The following is a 23,885-nucleotide window of genomic DNA, read 5'->3' as shown; positions in this document are numbered from 1 at the left end:
GTCAACATGCTCTTTTTGTCTTTTGGGGGACTTTTTGCTCCATTAAAATCTGCCTACTTTCTTACTGACCATAACCATGAACCCCTGTATAAACACCTTTTTGATCTGCTTAAACCAACTAGGAAATGTATGTATTGTAAAGAATAGTAATATCAGTAAATTAAGGAACAATCTAGGAGACCTAATCCACCCAAATTCATATTAAAAATGCTTTGAGACAATACTATATTTTTATGAGTGTTAAATGTCACCTGCACATACTAATAGGACTAATCTTAATTTCAACAAAGCTGAAGAGCATTATTCCTGAAAAGAAACATGCATGTCTTAGTCATCCAAATTGTGTGTGTGTGTGTGTGTGTTTGTGTGTGTGTGTGGTGTATGTATAGTAGGTATATATTCACATGTATGCATGTGGAAGCCAGAGGTCAAGATTAGGTATCATTTTCTAGCATGTTCCTAGCTTATTTTGAAGACAACACATTTTCTGAACCTTTAACTTATTGATTGACTGGACTGGCTACCAGAGATCTCCAAGGAGTCTCCTGTCTCCAATTCTGCAGTGCTGAGATGAGAGTTCTTATGTACAGAGGCTAAGAGATGTCCTCCAGCCCCTACCCAGGGTCCCAAAGGTGAAATGTTTCTCTGGAGCAAAAGAGAGGTAAAAGATTTCTATAGTAACTTGACACACAATCTGAGAGTCATGCTCTTTATTTCCTATGCTCTTTATTGTTCTGTTTCTACTCTAATAATCATCTCCTACTTCTAATTTCTGCATGCTTCTTCTAGGTTCTTCTTTTCTAGTCTAGTCTCTCTTTTTCTACTGTTCTGATGTGCTGCAAACATTTCCAGCTAAATGCACTTATAATCAGTAATATTCCAGCTCTAACCAGGTGCGAGACCAGAGTTCTTCAGAGTCATAAGATGAAAAGTTTTATATGAAATGGTAACTGTCAGTCTTTCTCTATGGCTCAAGGTAGGAGTGGTTAGTCTTCCAAGAAAGTCTAAAGGAAAGGGGTGGTAAATTAAGAGAGAAACTAAGTCATTAAGGAAATCCAAGAGGAGGATACATATGCTTCACTATTTTCTTAAATATGACTATGTAAATAAGATAAAGGTAAATGTGGGGTTAGCTTGGGACAACACTTCTCTATCTACTGGCAGAGTGAATCCTGGGCACTCTTGTTATCTATCTCTCTGAGATCTGTGCTCAACAACTTTAGGTATGCCATAATTAGTTCCCTTGAGTGTCTGTCTGTGAATGTCTCAATTGAGGTCTCTTTCCCTGGACACTAACACTGAGCAACTGTCTGACAAGGAAGGTAACTGTATGGGGGAACACGTCTAAGTTTATACAAAGACCTGGTTGAGAAAGTAAGGGTATCTATTGTGATTACTTTCTTGCCAGAATTGCTGGGGGAATCATCCAATATACCAATGCATAGAGAGACATATGCATAGTAATTGATTAATACAATGCTGGAGTTCTGGGAATGAATCCCACCATAGAAAGTGAGCTCTATGGCTTCATAGAGAATTTCCAGTAAGAGCAGTGACTATTCATAAAGCACGTACTCCCCCACCCTATGAGTGGCCCTCCTCCATCAGAATGACCCAGTGAATTAGTTCCATGATATTGTCAGCTGAGCTCTCACTACATAATTCTACGATCTGTAGCGCTCATGGATGCTGGCACTGAACTCAGTTCTACATGCTGTGTGGCAAATCCTTTACTAACTACACTTCTGAGAATATAGGTTAGCTTGTATAGCACTTACAGAGGTTGTACAAGACCCCAGTTCAATTTCTCATAGTGCAAATAGATCAGCAAATTATATGATTTGAGGAAAGAAAGCCCCCATAAGCCCATATATTTGAATACTTGATCATTAGTTGGTAGTGTTGCCATGAGAGCTACCGAACTATCAGGAGGTAAAGGCTCACTGGAGAAAGCTTCACAGGTGCTGTTCTGATGGGGGGAAACCTTCTGTATATATGTAAATAAAGTACTATTGGCCAATAGGGAAGCAAAATAGGTGGGACTAGGAGTTGAAGAGGATTCTGGGAAATGTAATCAAGAGTGTGTGGTCACCTTGTGATCTCGGGAAAGAGAGGATGGGTCAGGATGCCGTCTTGGAAAGATAAGTCCTTATAGAAATATATATTAGTAATTATGGGTTAATAATTAAGTGAGAGATAGCCAACAAGAAACCAAGCAAACAACCAACAGCTTTATAATTACTATAGTGTTCTGTGTGTTATTTGGGGACTAAAGCGATGACGGCACCCAGGCCGGAATCCCACAAGAAATGGAGGCGGCTGGCGGGAAGAAGAACATTACACTGGCCTCTGAGTGTTAAACCTCACCACTTCCTCCTCCCTCCCCCTTTCTCTTTCCTCCCTGTGGGTGAAATGTGATCTTCCTTCTTTCTGCTGTAGTCACCAGGCCATGCTGTCCCTGCTGTAATGGACTCTATCTCCCTAGAACCATAAGTTAAAATAAACCCTTCCTTCTTTAAGTTGCTGTTTTTGTCATGGTATTTTATCACAATCCAGATAAAAATAATTGATACACTTGGCAAAATAGTTGAGTAATTTAGCCCTCACTGTACAAAAAAAAATAAATTCTATATGATTTTAAGAAGTGTTGAAAATATTTTGATGTTATAAGAACACATAGAAGAATGACTTTGTGTGATGTAGGTTAGAAAAAATAAGCAAAAACTGTAAATAATAAAACATTTTGTGGTCAGGCAGTGGTGGCGCATGCCTTTAATCCCAGCACTCGGGAGGCAGAGGCAGACGGGTCTCTGAGTTCGAGGACGGGCTGGACCGATAGCCTCCAAAACAATACAGAGAAACCCTGTCTCATAAAAACCAAAAAATAAAAATAAAAAACATTTTGTGTGTAATAAGTAGTAAAGAAATACATTATGAGTAAAGTTAAGTGATATGCTGAGAAAAAGATTTTAGGCTTTACATGTTGTAGAAATAGTGAAACAGTGTTTCTTAAATGCTCTAATTTGATGGTCAGTTTTATTGAATGTATTAAGAAATTAATTACCAGGAAAATAAAATTAGGATATGTAATATGTCAGTACATTTCTTACATGAGGTTTTATAGACACAAAATTACTCGGTCCATTTCCTTTCAGTTTCTCTATCTAATTGTGGACCAGTAATAAACTATCAGAACAACATCATTGGTTCACAGACCATGCACCGACAGAACAGATCTGTCCTGAAGATTCATATTAAAATGGCAAATTATCAAGCCTAAGTAATCAAGTATGTTTACAATGAAATCACAGTGTTTGAGTAAACACATGAACTTGAGCCGATATATTGTCAGAGGCTAGATCATGTAAATCTGACCAGACCCTTGAAAAGCTTGTGAGCATCATATCTTAGGAAAATTATAGACAAATAAGAAGATAATCCTAATATTGTGTTGATGATTGTTTACGCTGAAAAAAAGCAGACACTACCCCGTTGAATGTAACTGAATACTACCAAACCAAGTCTCAAGTGTATAACTTTGACCCTATCCTATATTATAGGGATGGAATGGCATACTTCTACTAATAAAGGTATATGGGGACAATTCTTTTATTGTTCATATTAAGGTTAAGGACAAAGAAAGTATTCCTAAAAGTCTGTAATAGAATAACAGGGAATATTTATATTGTAGAATAGAGCAAAACAGAATTAAAGCCCTTATTGAAACCATGCTGAAGTTAGACCGTGAAGTGTTACTCACAGGCTCATATGTTTGAATACTTAGTTCTCAGCCAAGGTGCTGCCCTTGGATTTTATGGAATCTTCAGTAGTTATTAGATATCACTGCAGGTAGAAAATATCACTGACACAAACTTGTGAATGATAAATGATAAGTAAATAACTACACTAAAATGCTTTGAGTGGATATTTTGGAAATTATATAAAACTACTGGACACTTTTTGGAACACTGGTAATTAATTGATCAGTGCATCATACTTGTTATTTCTTAGGTAATATTGGCAGGTTTTCTGCATATGTGTGTATGCACGCACATGTGTGTGCATATGTATGCTTGTGTCCACTTGTACGTGAGAATGTGTAAGTAGAGGGCAGAAGTGTCTTCTTTCACCACTGTCCTTGGTTCTTTGAGGCGTGGCCTCTCACTGAATTTGATACTTGTTGCTTTGGGTTGGCTAACGGGCCAGGAGGGCCCAGAGGTATTCTGTGAAGAAGAACTTCTCAATTTTGATAGACATTGCATTGCACATGTAGAACACTTTGGTTAATATGGAGATTCTAGTGATATTAATTCTTCTAATCCATAAACACAGTCTATCTTCCCAACTCTGCAATTAGGAATGCCAGTGCCTACATCAAACTGGCTACCATGTGGGTAAGACCCACATGAAGACTTAAAAGAAAGCTACCAAAAGCATTACAACTGAGCTATGCTTGGGGGTCTTCTCTATAATTACAGGTAAGATTATCTAGTTTAATTGTGTAAATCTAACTAAGAGTGGGTCACAGGAACAAAGCTAGATATGTCACTGTCATTATTAACTGTAAAAATCAGTGGTTTCTGAAAGTGAATTTGTCATAAAGAGTTTTCACTATGAATTCAATGGAGTAATTGAGTTCAAATATATCACTTTCTGGATAATAACTGATAATTTTACATGAGAATTCTGAAATTAAATAGGACCACAAAGGCAACATAATCTTTCCTCTTTCATATACTGTAAAGATTGAGTCTCGAGGACTTAACTGATTTCAATAAGCCACATAACAGATTAGCGAAGGGGAAACCAGCTTTTCTTAACTCCCAGCTCTAGGATCTTCCTAATGAGCAAGTAGTGATAAAATTCATTTCTGAGTTATGTGATTATCTTATAGCAAGAGGTCTTTGAATAGAAAACATTTATCCAAATAAATTCAAATAAAAAGCAAAGTCCAGATTATTTTTGCAGCATCATGACAAAGTTATATAATAGTTAAATGTGACTGTAATCATCCTTCCTACTGATAAATATCATTGCAAAGACTTTGATGCCGTTTAAATGTCTGGTATGCAACTTCTCCTTAGGTGGGCCCTCTTGCTAGGTCCTTAGGTAGACACATAATGGCCTCATCCTGGATAATGTTTTAATGACTAGAAGGATTACACAAAGCAATTTCTAGCTTTGTACGTGGTGATGTGTGACTGTGATTTTCTCTAAGAAGTCCCAAAGAAAATATTAACAGAATTCAATGGAAGCAGGCCTGAGTTATGAGTATGCATACAGAATTATGGCAGTACAAGGTAGAAATGTTTTATATGTTTCACAGACTTTTAGTTACCATAAATTACATTGATTTTTGGTTTAAGAAATCAATTAAAATATGCCAAATTTATAAGGCAACAACAATAATTCACCATCAACTTAACCTATTTCTATCTACTAACAGGGCCACTATGAAGGAATAATCTACTCTCAGAACAGCAAAAGCGCTTTTTTTCCCATCACTCCAGTCTGCCATTGTATCCTATACTACTTTGAGCAAAGAGTGGGCACTCATGTTTTTTGCTGCCAGCTAGTAAGATTTATCCTTCCACCTTCAGAAGACACAACAAGTAAGAAAAAAAAGAAAGGCCTGCAGCTGTTTGGGTTATTACTGAATAATTACAGTGCTGAGCACTGTCATGTCTTTTACACTTTAATTTGAAATATGCTTCGATCTGTAAAGTACACTGATAAATTCAGCATTTTAGGGAAACTTTAGGCTGAAATACATAAGTTTTCATTTGGAAGGAATCAAAGGAAATAAACAGATGCCATCCTTTTATTTTATCCCTTTTATTTTTGGTGGAGGAACAGTCCGTTTTTCTAGACTACATTAGGAAGGTAGTGAAAGGTCTTGAGCCATGCCGAAAGCAGTTACATTGCCTCAAGTAATTATCACAAGCAGTGTTATTCTCCAGTGCCAACATCTTAGAATTCTCATAGCTTGATGCTCTTTGTTACCCTCTGCTTTTATTATGAAGTATAATTGTGGCTGACACCATATGATAGGTAATAATTATTATCTCATCTTACAGAAAAATGAAATATAATAAAACATTAGCATTCTTTTAAACACAAAATTTGAGTATCTACAAAACTTTTGGTTATTATATTTCATTTCAATTTAAAATGGATGGAGTCTATGAAAATATCTTGGGAATCACACTGACTATTGCTATATGAGAATTTAGGCTCCTTGGTATATATAGTTTGGGGGAAATTTTCATTTGTATTTTAAACTCAACAATCAACATGTGCATATATTTTTAAGTTTCAAGTAATGAATTCAGAATAAACCAAAGTAATTGGGTAAGGAAAATTTCACCAGACTATAGTTAGGAAATGTCCTATCCAGAATTGGTATGGCTCGACCACAGATAGAGACTATTTGCATAAAAGGAATAAATATTAGAGTGGAGAGAAGTGCAGTTCCATTTTGAAATAAAGCTTGACTAGAGAATAAAATAATATTACTTCCTAGAGTATCTCATCTATTAGCAACAATATCTGTGGACCATGCACACATACCATACACTGTTCTCAAGCTGTACACATAAGGGACTTTTAGAAGAACTGGCAAATCCCTCTTTTTTGAGTTTTGTAATATAGTGGGCAAAAAGCTACAGTTAACAACTTTTAAAAGGCTCTATGTGAGGAAAGTAAAAAGGATCAAAGTCTGGAAATTCAGTAAATGTATCAAAATGTATAAGTGTTATATGTGATAGCATGGTGGTTATTTTTGTTGTCGACTTTGTGGGGACTAGAACTAATTAAGACACACAGTTCCAGGAAGGTCTGAGGTCTGCAAAGACGTTCCAAGAAGGATTATCTGAAAAACATTCTGCCTTCCTCCGGAGTGAGTGGCACTGCCTTGTGGCGAGCCCAGATATAAGCAGGTTTTAGGAATGAGCATTGTCAATCACCATTTCTTGCAGGCAAATGTATCCATCCATTCCATAGCTGCGGCCGCCATCGTTTGCTGTCATCAAAACCGCGATTCTTTGTCCTCGCAATGTGGACAGATTAGTAGCTCTTCACAAATCATTCAGGCCTTTAGTGCCAGATTGAGACTGCTGGGGTATCCGGCGTCGTGTATTGAGCAACTACTGCATCCCTAGCCTCTCCAGCCTGAGAGAGCCATTTTTGAACTGCCCATGCCCTACCAATTGTTAGTGATTCTGCTGAATCCTCTATTGGTTCCATTCCTCAGGGGAACCCTGCCTATCGCAGATTCTATAATCTAAAAAGACCTTGTTCAACAAAAGTGGCGGAGTGCGATTTGTCTATTTATAAGACAATTGGAAACAGGACTCCTTTTCACAGAAATCAAAGTAGTACACAGCTACATGTGTGATAATCTTCATACTGTGGTTCAAATACAAATAAAGAACAGTTAAAAATTTTCGGCTTCTATCAGTAATAGACATGTGCATATATATCTCAACAAAAACTTAAAAATTACGTTATCATTGACAATAACATTAGAGGTTTTAAACTATAGAATAGTAGAATTAAATTATACCTGCTTAAATAAAATTAATATCAGAATTGAATGAGAATTAGATACCTCTAAAAGATACCCATGGGTATATACATTTATATACATATACAAATATGATCTAATGTATTTTTCATATATAAATAAAAAATGAAAATAGAGGAGCTATTTTATGCCTTCAGAACCAATGATCATCTTCTAAAGAATATGAAAATTTATTCTTGGAGGGTCTATGTGCCGATTTGTTTTTAGGCCAATTTTCTCCTACCCTCTCAACAAAATTTGAAATATATGTTACTTTTTCATCTTTTAAAAAGCATGCAGTGTGAGGCTGAGAGATGGAGAAGCATGGGCCCAGCAGCTGTGCAACGCTTCATGTTGTGAATATTCAACAAATATTAAGTGACATTGAAATATGAATTGATGGATAATGAATCACTCTAGGGAATTATTCTGCCAAAATGTTTTGGAAGATCCATGAAATGTTTGACAAATCCAAGATATCCCTTTGCCTTTGCTGAGATTTATTTATTTGTTTGGGGGCTGGGGGGACAGGTTCTTATTTTTCATCTGGCTCATTATGTCCTTCTGTTAGTAAGTAATTCATACTCAAATCATATTACTCTAACTTTGGTTAAGCAATTGATTTCTTAGTGGCTCTATAATTGGAAAACCAGAGCATCTAGAAAAAATTGCATCTTTTTATTAAGTACAGAAATGAAATTGATTAGGCAGGAATTTAATTATAGTAATGGGATTGACCCAGCAATGGAGAATGAGCGCCAGGAGAGGACAGACATACTGCATTTAGAGGGTTGCGCTTAAGCATTATCTTATTTAGCATTATTTAAATAAGAAAAATCTATTGCCTGTAATACATTTTGCCTCTGTTTCTTCTGATTGCATTCAAATTAACAGATAGGCTCTTGGTCTAATTAACTTTATAGTGACTTTAACGTAATTACTTAGAAATTATCTCACTTTAAATAACAAACTATTTTGGCCACCTGAGGTTTTAGCGCCGCCTGCCACATTCGTTATGGTTATATAATAAACATACTCACAATGCCACTGATATGACTTTGGACTATTTGGGACTTTTAAAGTTGCAGATTAGAAAAGCCAATGTAAGGAAGAAGAAGGGGCTCTGCATTAGGATACAAATATGTCTAACAATTGCTTGCAGAATCATGCTGGCAGATGTTAGACAGGGCGGGATGGTGTAGGAGTAGACTTAACCCCCACTTCTGCCCCATTTCTTCATTATGCCTCCCTCTGCACACGTGCTCCATCACTGCTACTGCTCTTCTTTTCTACCCAATGATGCCAGAAGTCGAATGAAGGATACATCTTTGTGTAATGGGATTCAAACCATATTGAAAGACAGACTCCCTTAATACTAACCCTTAATTCTCAAGAAAGAAACTTGGATCCAACCCAGTTGGTGCTCCATTATTTACCATGAACTATGGTCAAAAAATTAAGGTGACATTGTACAAACGTGAGCACTAAGTTCTAATATATTATAACGATTGGCAGGTCAGAAGGGTATGGGACTAAGTGAGTGGGGCGAATGATATCCCACAGAGCCCATTATAGGATATTAAAAAGTCTGGACTAAAGTTTTCTTCTCAACTCTTTTAGAATTCATTTTCAATAGTTTTAGGGCACACTGTCATTAAAAAAATCAGTTGTAAACCCATTTTAGGTCCTGTTAAAGATAAACTATAATATGACAAAGCCGCCCTTTTATATACAGATACAACATGGAAAATTATTAATATAGTTAGGAGTTAATTCTGAAAACTGAAGCACAAAGATGAGATTTTGGAATAGATCCAAGACTCAAGGAAATCACAAAATCAAGACAGTAGCCATGTGCATTATTTTTGTTTTGTTTTGTTGTTATATTTAGTTTCTCTTGCTCTTTTTAGTTTCATATGGAGTGCAGCCATCTATTACAGTCATAGTGGCATTCGAGTAGAAATGATTCATACTCAAATTGGAAGAGGTAGCCCACTGGATCCCTAAGGAAAGAAAACAGGGCAAGAGGAACAGGTGTTGGGGGTTGCTAGAGAATGGGAGGACATTAGAAGGGAGACATTCGGGAAAACAACAGTGTCATCAGCTCAAGGCAGCAACAAGTTGATAGGAATTAGAACCATCACTGGGATAAGACTTCATAGGAGGCAGCTCACAGTGTGACTCAAGGAAAAGGGCAGAGACCCAAGCTGCTGCCCACCATAGGCAAATTCATTGCTAGTTTGGGTCTAATTTAGTTAGATATCTACTTAAATGAAGGCATCAACACTTTTCAGTAAAACATATTAGAATTCGGATTCTTCATCATGTAGTATTTAAAATGTCCAGTATACAACTGGACTGTACATACGAACTGTCATTAAAAAAAGGTGATTGCCAAAGGAAAAGACTATATGTGAAGAAAACCAATGAGATTAGTGGAGGCTTGATTTATTGGATAAAGATTTGAAAGAAGACATTCTAGTAATGTTCAGTGACACAAATGAAATCAAATTCATGTTGACTAAAAGTATATCTATCTGAAATTCAAACACTGGAAATCTTAGAATAAAAAGAATTAATATTTACAATGAAAGCTCACAGGGTTGACTAAAGCATTCACTGAAAGTGAAGATAAAAGAACTAGGAAATTTGAAGGTATAACAATAAAGAACAGTTATCCCATGATATACTTGCTAATTTAAAAGAATGTAATTTTATGATGGAAAAGTGTGTATATACCTCCTTAATCAAATGATTGAATTAAACAGTGAGTAAAATGACAAAGTAACACTTATGTGTTATATTGGGATGGGGGCAGGATCTTTTTATGATATTCTTTCCAAAACTGGGTAACCTAAATTTAATTTAATTTAATCTGAAGCTCTTCAAAAGTGTCAAAGACATAATTTACAGAATATGAGATTAGAGATATAATAAGAGATTAGAAACATGCCAGCAGTGAATTCCTTTCTCTTTCTTCCTTCCTTCCTTTCTCTCTTTTCTTTTCTTTTTACATTTTTCATTTTTTTTAAAGACAGGGTTTCTCTCTATAGTCTTGGCTGTCCTGGAACTCACTCTGTAGACCAAACTGGCCTCAAACTCACAAAGATCCACCTGTCTCTGCCTACTGAGTGCTGGGATTAAAGGCATGTGTCACCAATTCCTGGCAAGAATTTCATGATACAAATCATTTACAGGAGGAAGACAGTAATAGTGTAATAGGTGAAATAAGCAAATCTATTTTCTTCAAGTGGATTACTGCTTTCAATGTAATCAAAGACAAAACAAAGCATGGTTTTGAAGAAATCAACAAAAATAAAAATATAAAAAGAATAAGAATATAAAAATTATAAAGATATAAAAAATAATAAAAGAATATAAATGAAGAGTAGCCAATATATTTTAAAAGAAAACAATGCATATAACAAGTGATATGATCTCATGAAATATTTTTATATATGTAGAAGTATGTGAATCAGAAGATACTGGATTGGAAGAAAATAGTCATGCAGATAGATGGAAAAGAATTATGTATAGAAATAAACTCAATATAATTAACTGAATTATTATTGAAAAACATTGTTTTTCAATAAGTAATAGAAATGGCTTTCCTAAAACAATGTTTTAGTAACTGGATATTTGCATGAAAACAAAGACCATTAACCTTTATGTAAATCTGAACACAACTTTAGCACCAACAAAATTCCATGCCTAAGTAGTAGCAATTTTTAAAAAGTAAGTTAAATAAAGTAACAAAATCTTATGACTTTTGAGATGTCATGCCTTCATTACAGTATAATATGTTTTACTCACTTTTCAAGACAGAATATATGAAATTTTATCAAAATAAAACATAAAACTCCAAAAGTAAAGGCTACTTGCTATGTGATGCATGTAAATTCTGACAAAAGTTAGTCCAGGTAGAATTGTTTACTTTGAAGCATAGACATTTCAAGGAAACTCAAATATGAAACTCACAGTTTCTTTTAATTGAGTGCATGACTAATATGCATGCCTTGCTGTTCAAGTGAGAAACTCAGCAGTGAGGAATGGAAAACATTTTCAGAAAGATATAGAGGATACTATACTCCCTGGAAACCTACACATTTGTGAGGCAGTCAACTGTGAGATCAAACCTGAGTTGGGTCTCTGTATCACTGACCTAAACACTTCAGGAAAAAAAAAGAATAAATGACATGTTAAACAGGAACTCTGACGTGTTTTTCAATAATGTGGCCCTATAAAAAATTTATACAAATCATTTTAAAAGCCTTTTGATTCTTGTAGTTATGTCTATAATTTCTTAATTCACATTTTTGTCTCTATTTTAAAATTTCAGCACATAGGAATTTCTATTGTTAAATAAACACAATTTAAATGTCACAAAACCTTCTAGGAATTTCTTAAAACTCTCTTCCAATCCCAGTTCAAATGCACTGCACTGTTTTCTTAGCACAAACCTATTCCAACATTAAATGGTTCCAATTATATATGAAACTCCAAACCCATGAATTTTGAGAGGGATCTGAACTTGCCAAAATAATTTCGTATTAGACTTGATAACTTAGATTATACACTCCCACTGTATATTTAAAAGCTTTTACTGTAAATCTTATAACAAAAAGGAGAAGGAAAGATACTATAATTATTTGCAGAACACAGCCAAGGTATCATTGCTGATGAAATATAATATCCATGACATTCCTCTACTGTAAATAAGATAGTAATTGATAGGAGTGCTATTAGCCACAGAGTACCCTTTCTTCTGCTCATTAACACACAAAACAACAGCTTTTATCTCAGAATACTCAACCCTTCAGAATCAAACACACGAAACTCTTTGGGAATAAAATTCAAGTCCCAGGTCGCTTTCAACATCTTATGCTTTTAACTTCAAAAAAAATATTATTCTGGGAAACAAGAGCAAATGTCTTACCAATCCTGATTCATTACGGAGACCTAGGTTAGGAAACTAGCATGGATAAGATTGAACCTAATCAGCCAGCAAACTGTTCTATAAATTTCTTGTGAGTGCGGAAGGCAGAAATTGTTCTCATTTTCATGTGGAGATGTAGAAAGTCAAATCAACCCTGAACTGACTAGTGTCCACCAAGGTTACAAGGAGGTATACATGGTTACACAGAGAAGGTTGCAACCTGAACAGCAAATGCTATTGTTGCCTTTATTTTGAATGGCCATCTTTGTCATTGCATGAAAATACTTCCTATATGCAGAGACATGGGAGTAAATGAATAAACTTGGGATTAGAGAAGTTTCAAGGCTCACCCTGTCTTTGCCACTAGTAGTCCTTTTTTAAAAAGGGAGTCATACACACATTGCATCCCTTGTTTTAGGGAGGTACTTGAACTATCAGTGCAATTATCAAGCCCTTTAAAAGAGACAAGAGTAGGCTGAGTACACAGAGAGCCTACTATGAATCTAGGGTTTGGAGAAGTAGGAGAAAGGTCACATCTCCTATGCCATGAGAACTCCATGCTCCATGACTGATAATAGTAATAGGAACAACGTCATCACAGTTAGAAACCCTGCCTCCACTCCTCTCACTTGCTCAAAGCACACATAATGATCCAGATCAAATTTCCAAGAATACATTAAAACAAAAACTGCTAACACAGCCAAAATTCTTCATACTCTTGGAAAGCCTGTAAAATGGCAGGCCAATGTTAATATACAGAAAGAGGAGACTGCAGTGTAAGTAGACGCTGCTGTTTAAATGTCAAGGATTTGAAAGCTAAAGGAATGTTTATAGGAATGCCAATTATCTTTAGTGGGCTTGAATTGACTCTGTCTACCTTTGGGTTATTTCTAAATCAAAGACACAGCACACAATTTGCTAACTATTTCAATATTATTTTGTTTCCAAATTGAAAGAAAATACTTTCTAATAAAATTTGTGTGTCTGAGGAAATGTCACAATTTGAAAAATTTTCAGCCAAATACTGACCCTAAATTTCATGGGTACATAAAGGAATAGCATGACTTCAGTTGTGACCAGTTCATATTAATAAGCAAATTGTAGATTGGGCATTGTATTCTAGAGTTGTTCTAGGTCCTGAATCATATTAAAGTGTTTTGATCACCAACTTATCCAGCTTCTAACTATTGTCACAGATATAAAAGTTTTCCAGTTCAGTCTTTCCTTATGAGAAGAGTGTTCCATCTCTTCTTATGCCCAATGTCGTAAAGTTATAGGCTCCTCAAACAAAACTGTTGTGCTTAATTTATCCCAATTTCCTTGTGTCTGATATTATTTTGACCAAAATAATGGTCACAGAAAAATGTAATAAAGCCATACTACACACATTTTAATTTTATACTTAAATCTGGGAAAACTACAATATAAAAGCTATTTATCTATAGGTAAAGTAAGTTCTTACCCTTGTTACTAACACACATATGTAACCATTTTCCTTATGCTTTTCTTGAATGCTGTTGCAGTTTGAGTGTGCAAATGTGTGTATAAATTCCCCAGTTAGTCTTTAATATGTAAATTTATCAATTGTTTTTATTACCTAAAATGAAAAGATTGTGGATAGACATTAGTTCTGTTTAATTCAACTGAAATTCAACTGAGTACCTTAGAGTCTCCTTCAGGAGATCAAAGCCTGAGGTGCTAACTTAGCATCAACAGAATAAATGGTACCCTTCCATATAGTAGTTGCTTTAATGAGATATATAACTGAAATTTTGAAAAACTGCTTAGTATCAAGTCAGGAATTAAGGGTTTTAACTTCACCTAGAAAAGAACTTTTACATGATTAATAATCTCTGTTAAATGTCCTCAAGACTGGAGAAAGGAGAGAGTCTCTCTGAAGATTGATTACCAAGTAACCTACACAAAGGACCAGATCAGCGGTGTACTCAGAAGAAATGCCATGAGAATGGCAGCATCCTTGTGTCTAAGTGTAAAGGAAACAAAGAGTAAAAGTAACCATTTGTTCCTAGATTCACCAAATCTGGCTTCTGTGCAAAACACAAAACAAGATAATGAAAATTGTATTAAAGATGTAGTTATTAAGTTGGATATCAGGTTGTGGGAAAATAGTTATCAATTCAGCCAAGATTATTGAAATTACAAGCAATTAGACGTAGAATAAAAATGTATGTGACAATCAAGCATCTGAGTTTTTTTTCTTTTTCTAATTCTGGTCCTATCACTAACTAGTTGTTGAATTTTCAGATTTTTAAGTACCAGACAACTGTCTACTTATGTTTCTGAGCTTTGGGGCCATCTTAACTGTCAATTTCCATCCATGCTGAAAATACTCTGTTACCCCAAGCCTCGATTCTACTCAGGAATGAAGGCTCACACATTGTTATTACTATTTTAGTTACAAGCATTTATGTTGTGTAACTTGATCTTCTGATGCTTAAGAATGACTGGCAGTTATATTTCCATATGAATTTTCTTTCATAAAACAATTGCTTTAGTTGATTTATCTAGTTTTTTATAGAATTGTGTCTGCAGGTAAATAGTAGATATAAAAACATACTCATTTTAAGGGTGAACTACTTTGACTAACAATATGTTGTGCCTTCTGTGTCTTTTGTTTGTTCCTTTGATTTTTGTTTTTGTTTTAATATTTTGCCTTTTGGGGAGGCTTGGAATTCTTACTCACATACACTTTCAACTACTAAGAGAAACACATTTATATGAAAATATTTTAGGAACATTTTTGCCAGCCTTGTTTTGAAGCTGGAGTTTATAAAATTTTCACGGGGTCTATTTTAATAAGTTTTCCAACTGTAATAAAAAAGAGTTTGGTCGCTTCATTGAAATGACCTGCCAAAACTTTCCAGTGTTTGTCCATGGTGAGCCTGAATATTTAAAGAATCGATCAATACATTGAAACAAGAGTACCAAGTTTCATATGTGAAACAGAGCTTTAGCTCCAACCAACACATTAGGAACAGAACCACTCAGGGCATATGTAGAAACAGCAGCCATTTCTTATTAAGAAGCATTTACTATAGGTATAATTAGAATTAGTTAACATTTTATGAAATTGAATTTTCCTAGGACTTTTGATGAAATATGTTTCAGGCTCTGTGACTCAAACAAACCTAGTGGAAATTGGTGATGGTCTTCTAACTCTCTAAGATATACTAGCTTTTGTTCCTGATGTCTGAAAAAAAAAATAAGAGAGCATATTTGTTTCCAGATGGAAGATTAATTATCACACAAAAAACTGATTTATCCGCAAATATGGTTCCTTTTGAAATTTTACTAAGTTCACCATAATATGTGCTGCATTCCCTTGGAACGAATTATAATAAACCTGGTGCTGGTGAGGGGGGAGTTAAATAAGGCTTAACCAGTTGTTTTTCTTCTCTTTATTCAAATCAAGTAGAGCTGCTACTACAAATTAGAAATCTGCATCTTCATTATTCTCATTATTTCTTTGTGCAAGGTGTTTGCTGGAAGAAGAATCAAACTGTTTACAGAATTAAGTGACAATCTGCATAATTCTGCTGCATGTGTTAGGTTAGTTATGAATGGTTAGATTGCTGTTCAGATTTAGAACGTCTGTATTTTTGAAAAGCCAATCACTGTGAAATGAATGGGAGTATTGTAGGTAGAAAAAAAAATTCCAAATTTCAGAATTAGACTGCCAGTGTCAATGGGATTTAAAGTGAGAAACATTATTTACTTCTGCCTGATAATGATACAAGCTAAATGGAAGAATCCTAGTAAACATGGCAGTATAAGTCACCACTAAGTACAGTGTAACTTAAATTATTTCTGTTCAAGTGCATTTAAAGTGTCAATTAATTGCCTTCATTTCATATGCACACCTTTTTCCCAATTATCAAATTAAAATTTGAGCTGAATCAATGAGCACAATGATGGTTTAATTATATTAAACCACATGAAATAAACAGTGAGGAAGTGTTTGTGCAGATGGCCACCCGCGTCTGACACCTCCAGGCATCGCCAATGACAAGTACCATTCTCTTGGTGAATAAAATTGCATTGTTTTATTGTCATCGAAGCATCCTTACTTTTAAAAGATAGGAGAACGGATTGTGATAGAAGGGTTTAAGGGAATTACAGAAGGAGAAATCGCAGACAAAGATGTACTTTTTTTTTCTGAGGGCACCAGGTGTTTTAAATGCCACCAGAAGGGTGCTCCAGGCGATTCCATGCTGTCCAAGATAGCGTGGCATAGATTATCTGAGAGCTTTTGTGTCTTTTCAGCTTTTGATTAAAGGCCAGTGTCAGGGCTCCTCGGGGCTTTTGCTTGGTACAGTAAAGCCAAGGGATCTTTTTTTTTTATGTTGCTGCCAAAAAGATGCCAGTTAGGATAATTACATTTCAATTTAAATTGGTAATTTTATGAAAATTTAAACCAGAATGTGTGTCACCCAAATCTCCTTACTTTTATTCCTCCCAAACATGCACATGCACACCCCTCTTGTTTGTGGGGAGACAATGACAGCAGTCCACCAGAACCTTCCCATGACCCAGAGATATGTGCCAGGAATTAAACTGATGAGCAAAAAAATTGAACAGAGACTGTTCTCTTCATCCAAATTCATCTTGCAGCCTAGATTTATCACTAGTGCACATTGGAACCATCCCAGGGTATCCTAGCTTCCCGCAGATGCCAAGCAAAAGAAGCTTTAGACCATAACTGCAGTATTTAAGACACTGTTTTCCATTCACAGTCAAGCTTTGTGTTTGTTAACAGGATGTAGAAAAGGAATCAAACCTACTCAGTCTCTCACCCTCATGGTGAAAGGGAAGGGACACCAGTGGCCAGATGAACCCTGAATTTTCTGTCTGCCACTTTCTTTTTCCAGGACACATACGCAAGCTTGGCAGCACCAACAGAGTGGAAGTAATGTTCCTTTGTTTAGAATGCAGTGTGTACGAACATTTACATAATAAAATACACACACAAATAACAGATGGTGAAGAGACACTCATTTCGCCACATGTTGTAAGCACAATATCGTTCCTTGATGATCTCATTTCTCTTACTTCTCCCTACAGCTGTCTACCAGCTATTTAACCTCAGGGGTTATTCAGACAGTGAAAGGTTCTGAACACAGCCACAAAGCTGGCTGCAGAATGTTCATTTTCCCATCAGGTGCAAATGCCCTTTCTGGATGGAGTTATCAACACACGCACGCGCGCACACACACACACACACACACACACACACACACGCACACATGCTTTCTTCTGTCGAAAAAACTAAATATGATGTCCATTTTATTCATGGGTTTGTTGGGTAGATATTGTTTACAATATATAGCCATGAATACTGGCAAAAATGACAACTTTTGAGAAGTCTTTTTCTTCTAACAGTTTTTTGTTCCAAGCAGTATGTAGCTTAATATTTTTGGTTCTTTCAGGGATACTTAAGTAATGAGTACAAATCTCCCAGACACTCTGTGCTGACATTTCTATCTGCTGTTAGAGTTATACCTCAAATATAGAATAAGCAATAATAAACAACATATTTGAAGGTCACAAAATGAGGTCAAGCATTGATAATTTGACAGAATTTACTAGTAATCACTAGACGTGAAAGCTTAACAATCCCCAAGAGCCTATGTTGTGCATGTAAAATAGGATTGCTTAGAAGTAGAAATATTGAGGTGTGTACTCCTGAAGACAAATTCCCAGGTAAATGGTTCCATTTCTTGGTAGCTATCTAGAAAACAGACCATTTCCTTAGCCAGCATGTTTTCCTATCCTCTACATTCTTTATCTCAATAGTTCCATATGTCCTGTTACCCATGCTACTGTGTCCCTTTCTTTCTCAGTCCTAGCTAGAAGAGCAATCTTGAGATAAAGCAATCACAGGCCACTCTTCTGACAGGTTCACATCTAAGTCAAATTTCTGCTTGTCACTGGCATAAGGTCAAAGAAATTGGACTGTGAAACTGATGTATCAAATGTTAGGTAAAATTTTCAGTTCTCAGTGTTTGAATTCTTTCACAGAAATGTCCTAGAACATAAACAAGAATGTAAGGACCACTGGGGGAAGTGTGTCCAATGCATAAAGAATTAGAGTCCATACTGTCAACTGGGGTACTACAATAAGTGCAGTTTTCTTAAATGGCAAACGTAACCTCTGATCATTTTCTACTTCATAAGGCTGACAGAGACTCAGCAGAAGAAGAAATGTGCCTATCACTGTCTTCAACATTTCAGTCTTCTTTATTTTCCTCCAGAATGTCTCCATTATCACTTCATTTCTCAACTTCAGTTCTATCACCAAGAGAATAGTCCCATGACTCTACTTGGATGGTTGAGTATCTACATATAGGGATAATTCAATTTATCACTAACTTCTATAAAGAATATCCTGGAGCAGGCCTCTTTGCCCCACATAGAAGGCCCCAATCTGATTTAAAGGAAAGTCTATGTGGTTTGAATAAGAATATGCCCAATAACCCAATATATATGAGACCAAAGGTCCATGTATTTGAATGTTTGGTCATCAGGGACTAGAAGGATTTGGAAGTGAAGCCTTGTTACAGGAAATATGTCACTGAGGATGGGCTTTGGGCTTTCAAAACCTCAAGCCCGGCCCAATAGCTCTCTCCTCTAGTTTCCTGTGGATCAGGACATAGAACTCTGAGCTATTTTATAGCACCATGCCTGCCTGCCACCATGATCCATGCCCAGATGATAATGGACTAAGTCTCTGAAACTATAAGGAAGCCCCAATTAAGTGTTTTTCTCTAGGACACGGGAGGAGGCGAGGGAAAGGGAGAGGGACCTGGAACTGACTTGTGAAGCCACCTTGTTTCTTATCTAAATTTAAACTGAAAAATAAATAATTAAATAAAAAAAGATGCCTACAGAACACTAACCACGATAGCCTGAAAACTTTACAATCCTCCCCCCTCTCACATGAGTTCTAGCAGTCTGCCTCTATTTGCAAGTGACTCTTTAGTTCTTTTGCTAACTAATAAGGGCTATTCTGAAATAGTCCAAGTGAAATATTAGATACCCACACCCATTTCACAACCCGATTATCATGGTCATGGTCTGTGGTCTTGTATGCTTCTTCCTGAGGCTCACTTCTCCTCCTGTGCTGCACGGTTTCTTTTGTATTTTAAAAGCACGTGTTACATTTGCCGGACCATCTACTTTTGACTTTTCACCTCATAATTGCCTATACAGTTCCAAGACAGAATTGAAGTTAGGGCAAGAACATAGAGGCAGGAACTGAGTAAAAAACCATGGAGAAGTTCTGTCTGATGCTTTTCTCACCAGACTTGTATTCAGCAACCTTTCTTGTACTTCTCAGAACTAGCTGTCCAGTGGTGGCGCAGCCCGCAGCAGCTGTGCCATCCTACAGTAACCATTAATCAAGACAATGCTCCTCAGGTTTGCCAACAGACAAGACAGCTCTGTCCTGCGTCCCGTTGACGATGAAACTAACTAATACTCATACATAACCTAAAAATGAAGACTTATGGAAATGAGTAAACAAAACAACAACAAAAGCATCATCAAAAGACAAAACAAAGGAAATGTGACCCTGACTAAGTCATAAGATTTACAACTGCTATCTGCTTCTCACTTCCAACTTTAAAAGATCACAGGGATCTTTCAAGTTATGTTCCTTCCAATTACAGTAGCCTTACTCATTTTTTTAAAGTAAGACTGAAAATAATGGGACTCACTCAAAGTTCTGGGGGGGGGCGGTAGGTATTGAGAAAGACATCACAATAAAGAAGTCATAATTTATATTTATTCAAAAAGTTAAGCAATGTGTCCTTTCCTTGTTTATATCCTGCAAAAATGCCCCAACTATAAGTAGATTATATGGAAGTAACACAGTTTTCTTTAACTGCTATAAAATTGCAGTACAATTTTTTTGATTTGCTGACTTTAAAATTAAGAGTCTGACAACCGATAGCTGAGGTTTGGCTATGTCAGTCACATCTCATCTATAATCCTGCATTTGCTGGAAGAGTTAAACACAAACTACTCACTTTAAGAGAGATAAGCCACAGAAACAGCTGACCTGAACAAAGAAGAGCTCATGGACCCCAGACTGATAACTGAGAAACCAGCATAGGACTGATCCAGGCCCCCTGAATGTGGGTGTCAGTTTGGAGGTCTGGTTAATCCATGGGACCTCTGGTAGTGGATCAGTATCTATTCCTAGTACAGGAATGGATTTTGGGACCGCATTCCACAGAGAGAGATATTCTCTCGGACTAGACACATGGGGGAGGGCCTAGGCCCTTCTCCAATGATGTGACAGACTTTGAAGATCCCCCATGGAAAGCCTCACCCTCCCTGGGGAGCATAAAGGGATGGAATAGGAGGTTGATGGGGGGCAAAAAATTGGGGGGAGGGAGAGGAAACTGGGATTGACATGTAAAACAAACTTGTTTCTAATTTAAATAAAAAAAGAAACAAGCTATACTAAGGCTGAGCATTCATAACTAATAAAGAGAGAGAGAGAAATAAGCAACTTCCTTCATCATTTAAATCACATTGACGACTACTCAACTGATCTTAAGCATTAAAAGTAAAATGTCTTAAAGAATCATGTTTCCCAACATATTTCTACAAGCTTCCACCATAAAGAGAGTTGAATTCTTGGAAACGATTACCCTGCAAACCTACTTTCACACTTTTGTGAAAGGGTTCTCAAACACTTTCAGCCCTTGAAATTGTTCTCAGAGATCAAATGTACCATCAGTGATTGAATTCATCCCAATCTTTTCTATTCATCTAAAAATAACAGGAGAACCTTGAGGATCCCTCAAAACTACATCCCTCTTTAAATAGTAATGTACACGAAAATAAAGAGTTGTTGGATGGAGACAAGGAAAAATGAGCAAAGAAATTCTTTCTTCAGCCTGTGTTCTTCCTGAGGAGTGCTGCTCACTCTGATGCCTCAGTGTAGAAATCCTCTTGGAGTTCCACCTTGGGCCCTCTCTCCTCTCACCGCACTACCTTTCTTCCTGCTCCATACAAGTGGCTCAGTAGATGTTTGAATATTGTAACAACTTTCTCAATATGGCCCCACAGAACCATTTTAATTCAGGATCCTGAATGGTCTATTCTTAAGTATCCACTTTTTCCAGGTACCAGTATGTTTATAGTTCCTGTACACTGTTTCCAAGATAGTATGTCTAAGAATATCACCAGCGGAAGGTAGAAAGACAGTAGGTACTGCTGCAGTAGAAAAGTATTTGTTCAATCATATCTCCTGACATTCTTAATTTCCCTTGTTAGCTGTTATGTGTTCACTCTTTCTTTTGTTTGCCTCATTAGTACCACCTTAAGGCACTGCTATGGTTATATATTTGAAAGATGAATTCCTTTCACATATGTAACAACCATCTATATGAATAGAGGAGCTATGAAGGCCATCATCTTGAGGCAGGGAACAGCCAGAGTAAAATTTCAAAACGTTTGGAGTTTGTTGCTCACCTCTTTTTGTTCTCCTTATGCATTTCTTGTTTTTAAGACTTAATGTGAGAAGTAATTAATTTTTGTTGTTATTTTGTTTTGTTTTAAATCCACATTTGAGAAAGCACACTCTGATTAAAAAACAAACAAAAAAACATCAGACTATTGTTGTAAGAGAAAGAATAGGGCTCTTTCCCTTTTTTTGGGTTGCCTTGTCCAGCTTCAGTATGATGGTTTTTGTTTTGTCTTATTATATTTTGTCATGTTTGGTTGTTATCTCTTAGAAGCCTGTTCTTTTCTAATAAGAAACAGAAAGGGACTGGATCCAGATGGGAGGGGAAGTTGAGGGGGTGTGGGAGGAGTAGAAGGAGGGGAACTGTCACAGGATATATTGCATAAGAAAGGAAACTATTTTAAATAAAAGGAAAATGAATAAAAAGAGTAATCATAAATACAAATCTGAGTGTTTTGCTTCCCTGGTAGGATGTGTAGTACCTTCCAGTATGATAAAAGATAACCAGCTAGAATGAAGCATCCATGTTGGTGCCAGTCTGATTTCTCCAGACCTATAATTCAAGTACGTGATATCTTCAGCTACAGTATCTACCATCTGAGTCTAGAGGGTAACCAAGAGTAAGGGTAAGAACCTTAATGTTTGGGAGAGGGGCTATGGTTCCCCACTGATGGACAACTTAAAAAGAGATAACCCTTACTTTCCATGGGATTCTTGTTTGCTCATCTGTGTTGTCTGGGGAATCATTATTCCTTCATCATGTGGCAAGCCCAAATAAAGTTCCTGTATGTACATATTTTAAGAAGCTTCTACAGTAATAAATTTCTATATGTTATTTTGAAATATTTGGTGATAATTATCTCTCCCTATACTCCTTCTAATACCCTCCCCTACCATCTGCCACTGAATCTAACCCTTCTTGTTCAACCTTCTTACACAGGCACAAACCCTGCAGGCTACGATAACTGGCCTTGAAAATACACTCACTGATGCAAATCCTGGTTGGATTTAAGGCCCACCTCCGAAGTGGAACTTCTGCCTGATACCATTAATGTGACCAAGGACCCATGGCTTTATAGACCATAACAGTATTGGGGGTGGGAAACAAGTGCTATTATTCTGCTAAATGAACATAGTATTCTGCCAGATGCACATCTCCAAACTCTTACTAAGAAGGTAGCTATTAATACAGAGTCCCACAACTGGTCAATATACAGGGAATAAGAGACTACTACTTGCTGATGCCCATGGGAGGCCTGCCCAATTCTGAGCCAATATAGAGGAGGGGTGGATTGAGGGAAGAAGAGAGGAGATAGTGTGGGGGGATGAATAGTAGGAGAGGGAAGGCTGTTGTCAGGATATAAAATAAAGAAACAAATTACATTAAGACACTCAAAAAGAGAGGCTCTCACAGCCCTCAATGGTCAGGTAGGTATATCACATCCACTTCCACCAAGACTTAGGGAACATGGAAGAAAAGGGAATAGAAAGACTGTAAGGGACAGAGGTAGTAGACATATGTAGCAAAATAGCATTTGGTTAACATAATGACAGAGTTGTACACACAAACTCACAGCAGGTGTATCAGCAAGTACAAGACTTGCACAGGCTCAAGTCGGGCAAAATACAAACCTTGATGGGGGAGGAACTCATGAAGTTCCACCCCTAGCCAGAGAGCTATTGGCAATTGACAGCTGCCAGCAGGCTCAGGGTTTCATTTTCAGCAGGGATGCAGACCCAAAGAGGCTGCTTATGCTCCAGGAGAAGGTCCTGCACCTACGCATGTACAAGCAGCACCAAATGAACTCAATGGGTTAAAAAAAATGAAGAAAAATAAAATTAAAAAAAACAGCAAGTTGGAATAAAAAAGCAGAGGGAGATATAAGGGA

This window comes from Mesocricetus auratus, unplaced genomic scaffold (genome assembly GCF_017639785.1).
Source record: "Mesocricetus auratus isolate SY011 unplaced genomic scaffold, BCM_Maur_2.0 Super-Scaffold_100008, whole genome shotgun sequence".
NCBI lineage: Eukaryota > Metazoa > Chordata > Mammalia > Rodentia > Cricetidae > Mesocricetus > Mesocricetus auratus.
This window is presented reverse-complemented; position numbering follows the sequence as displayed.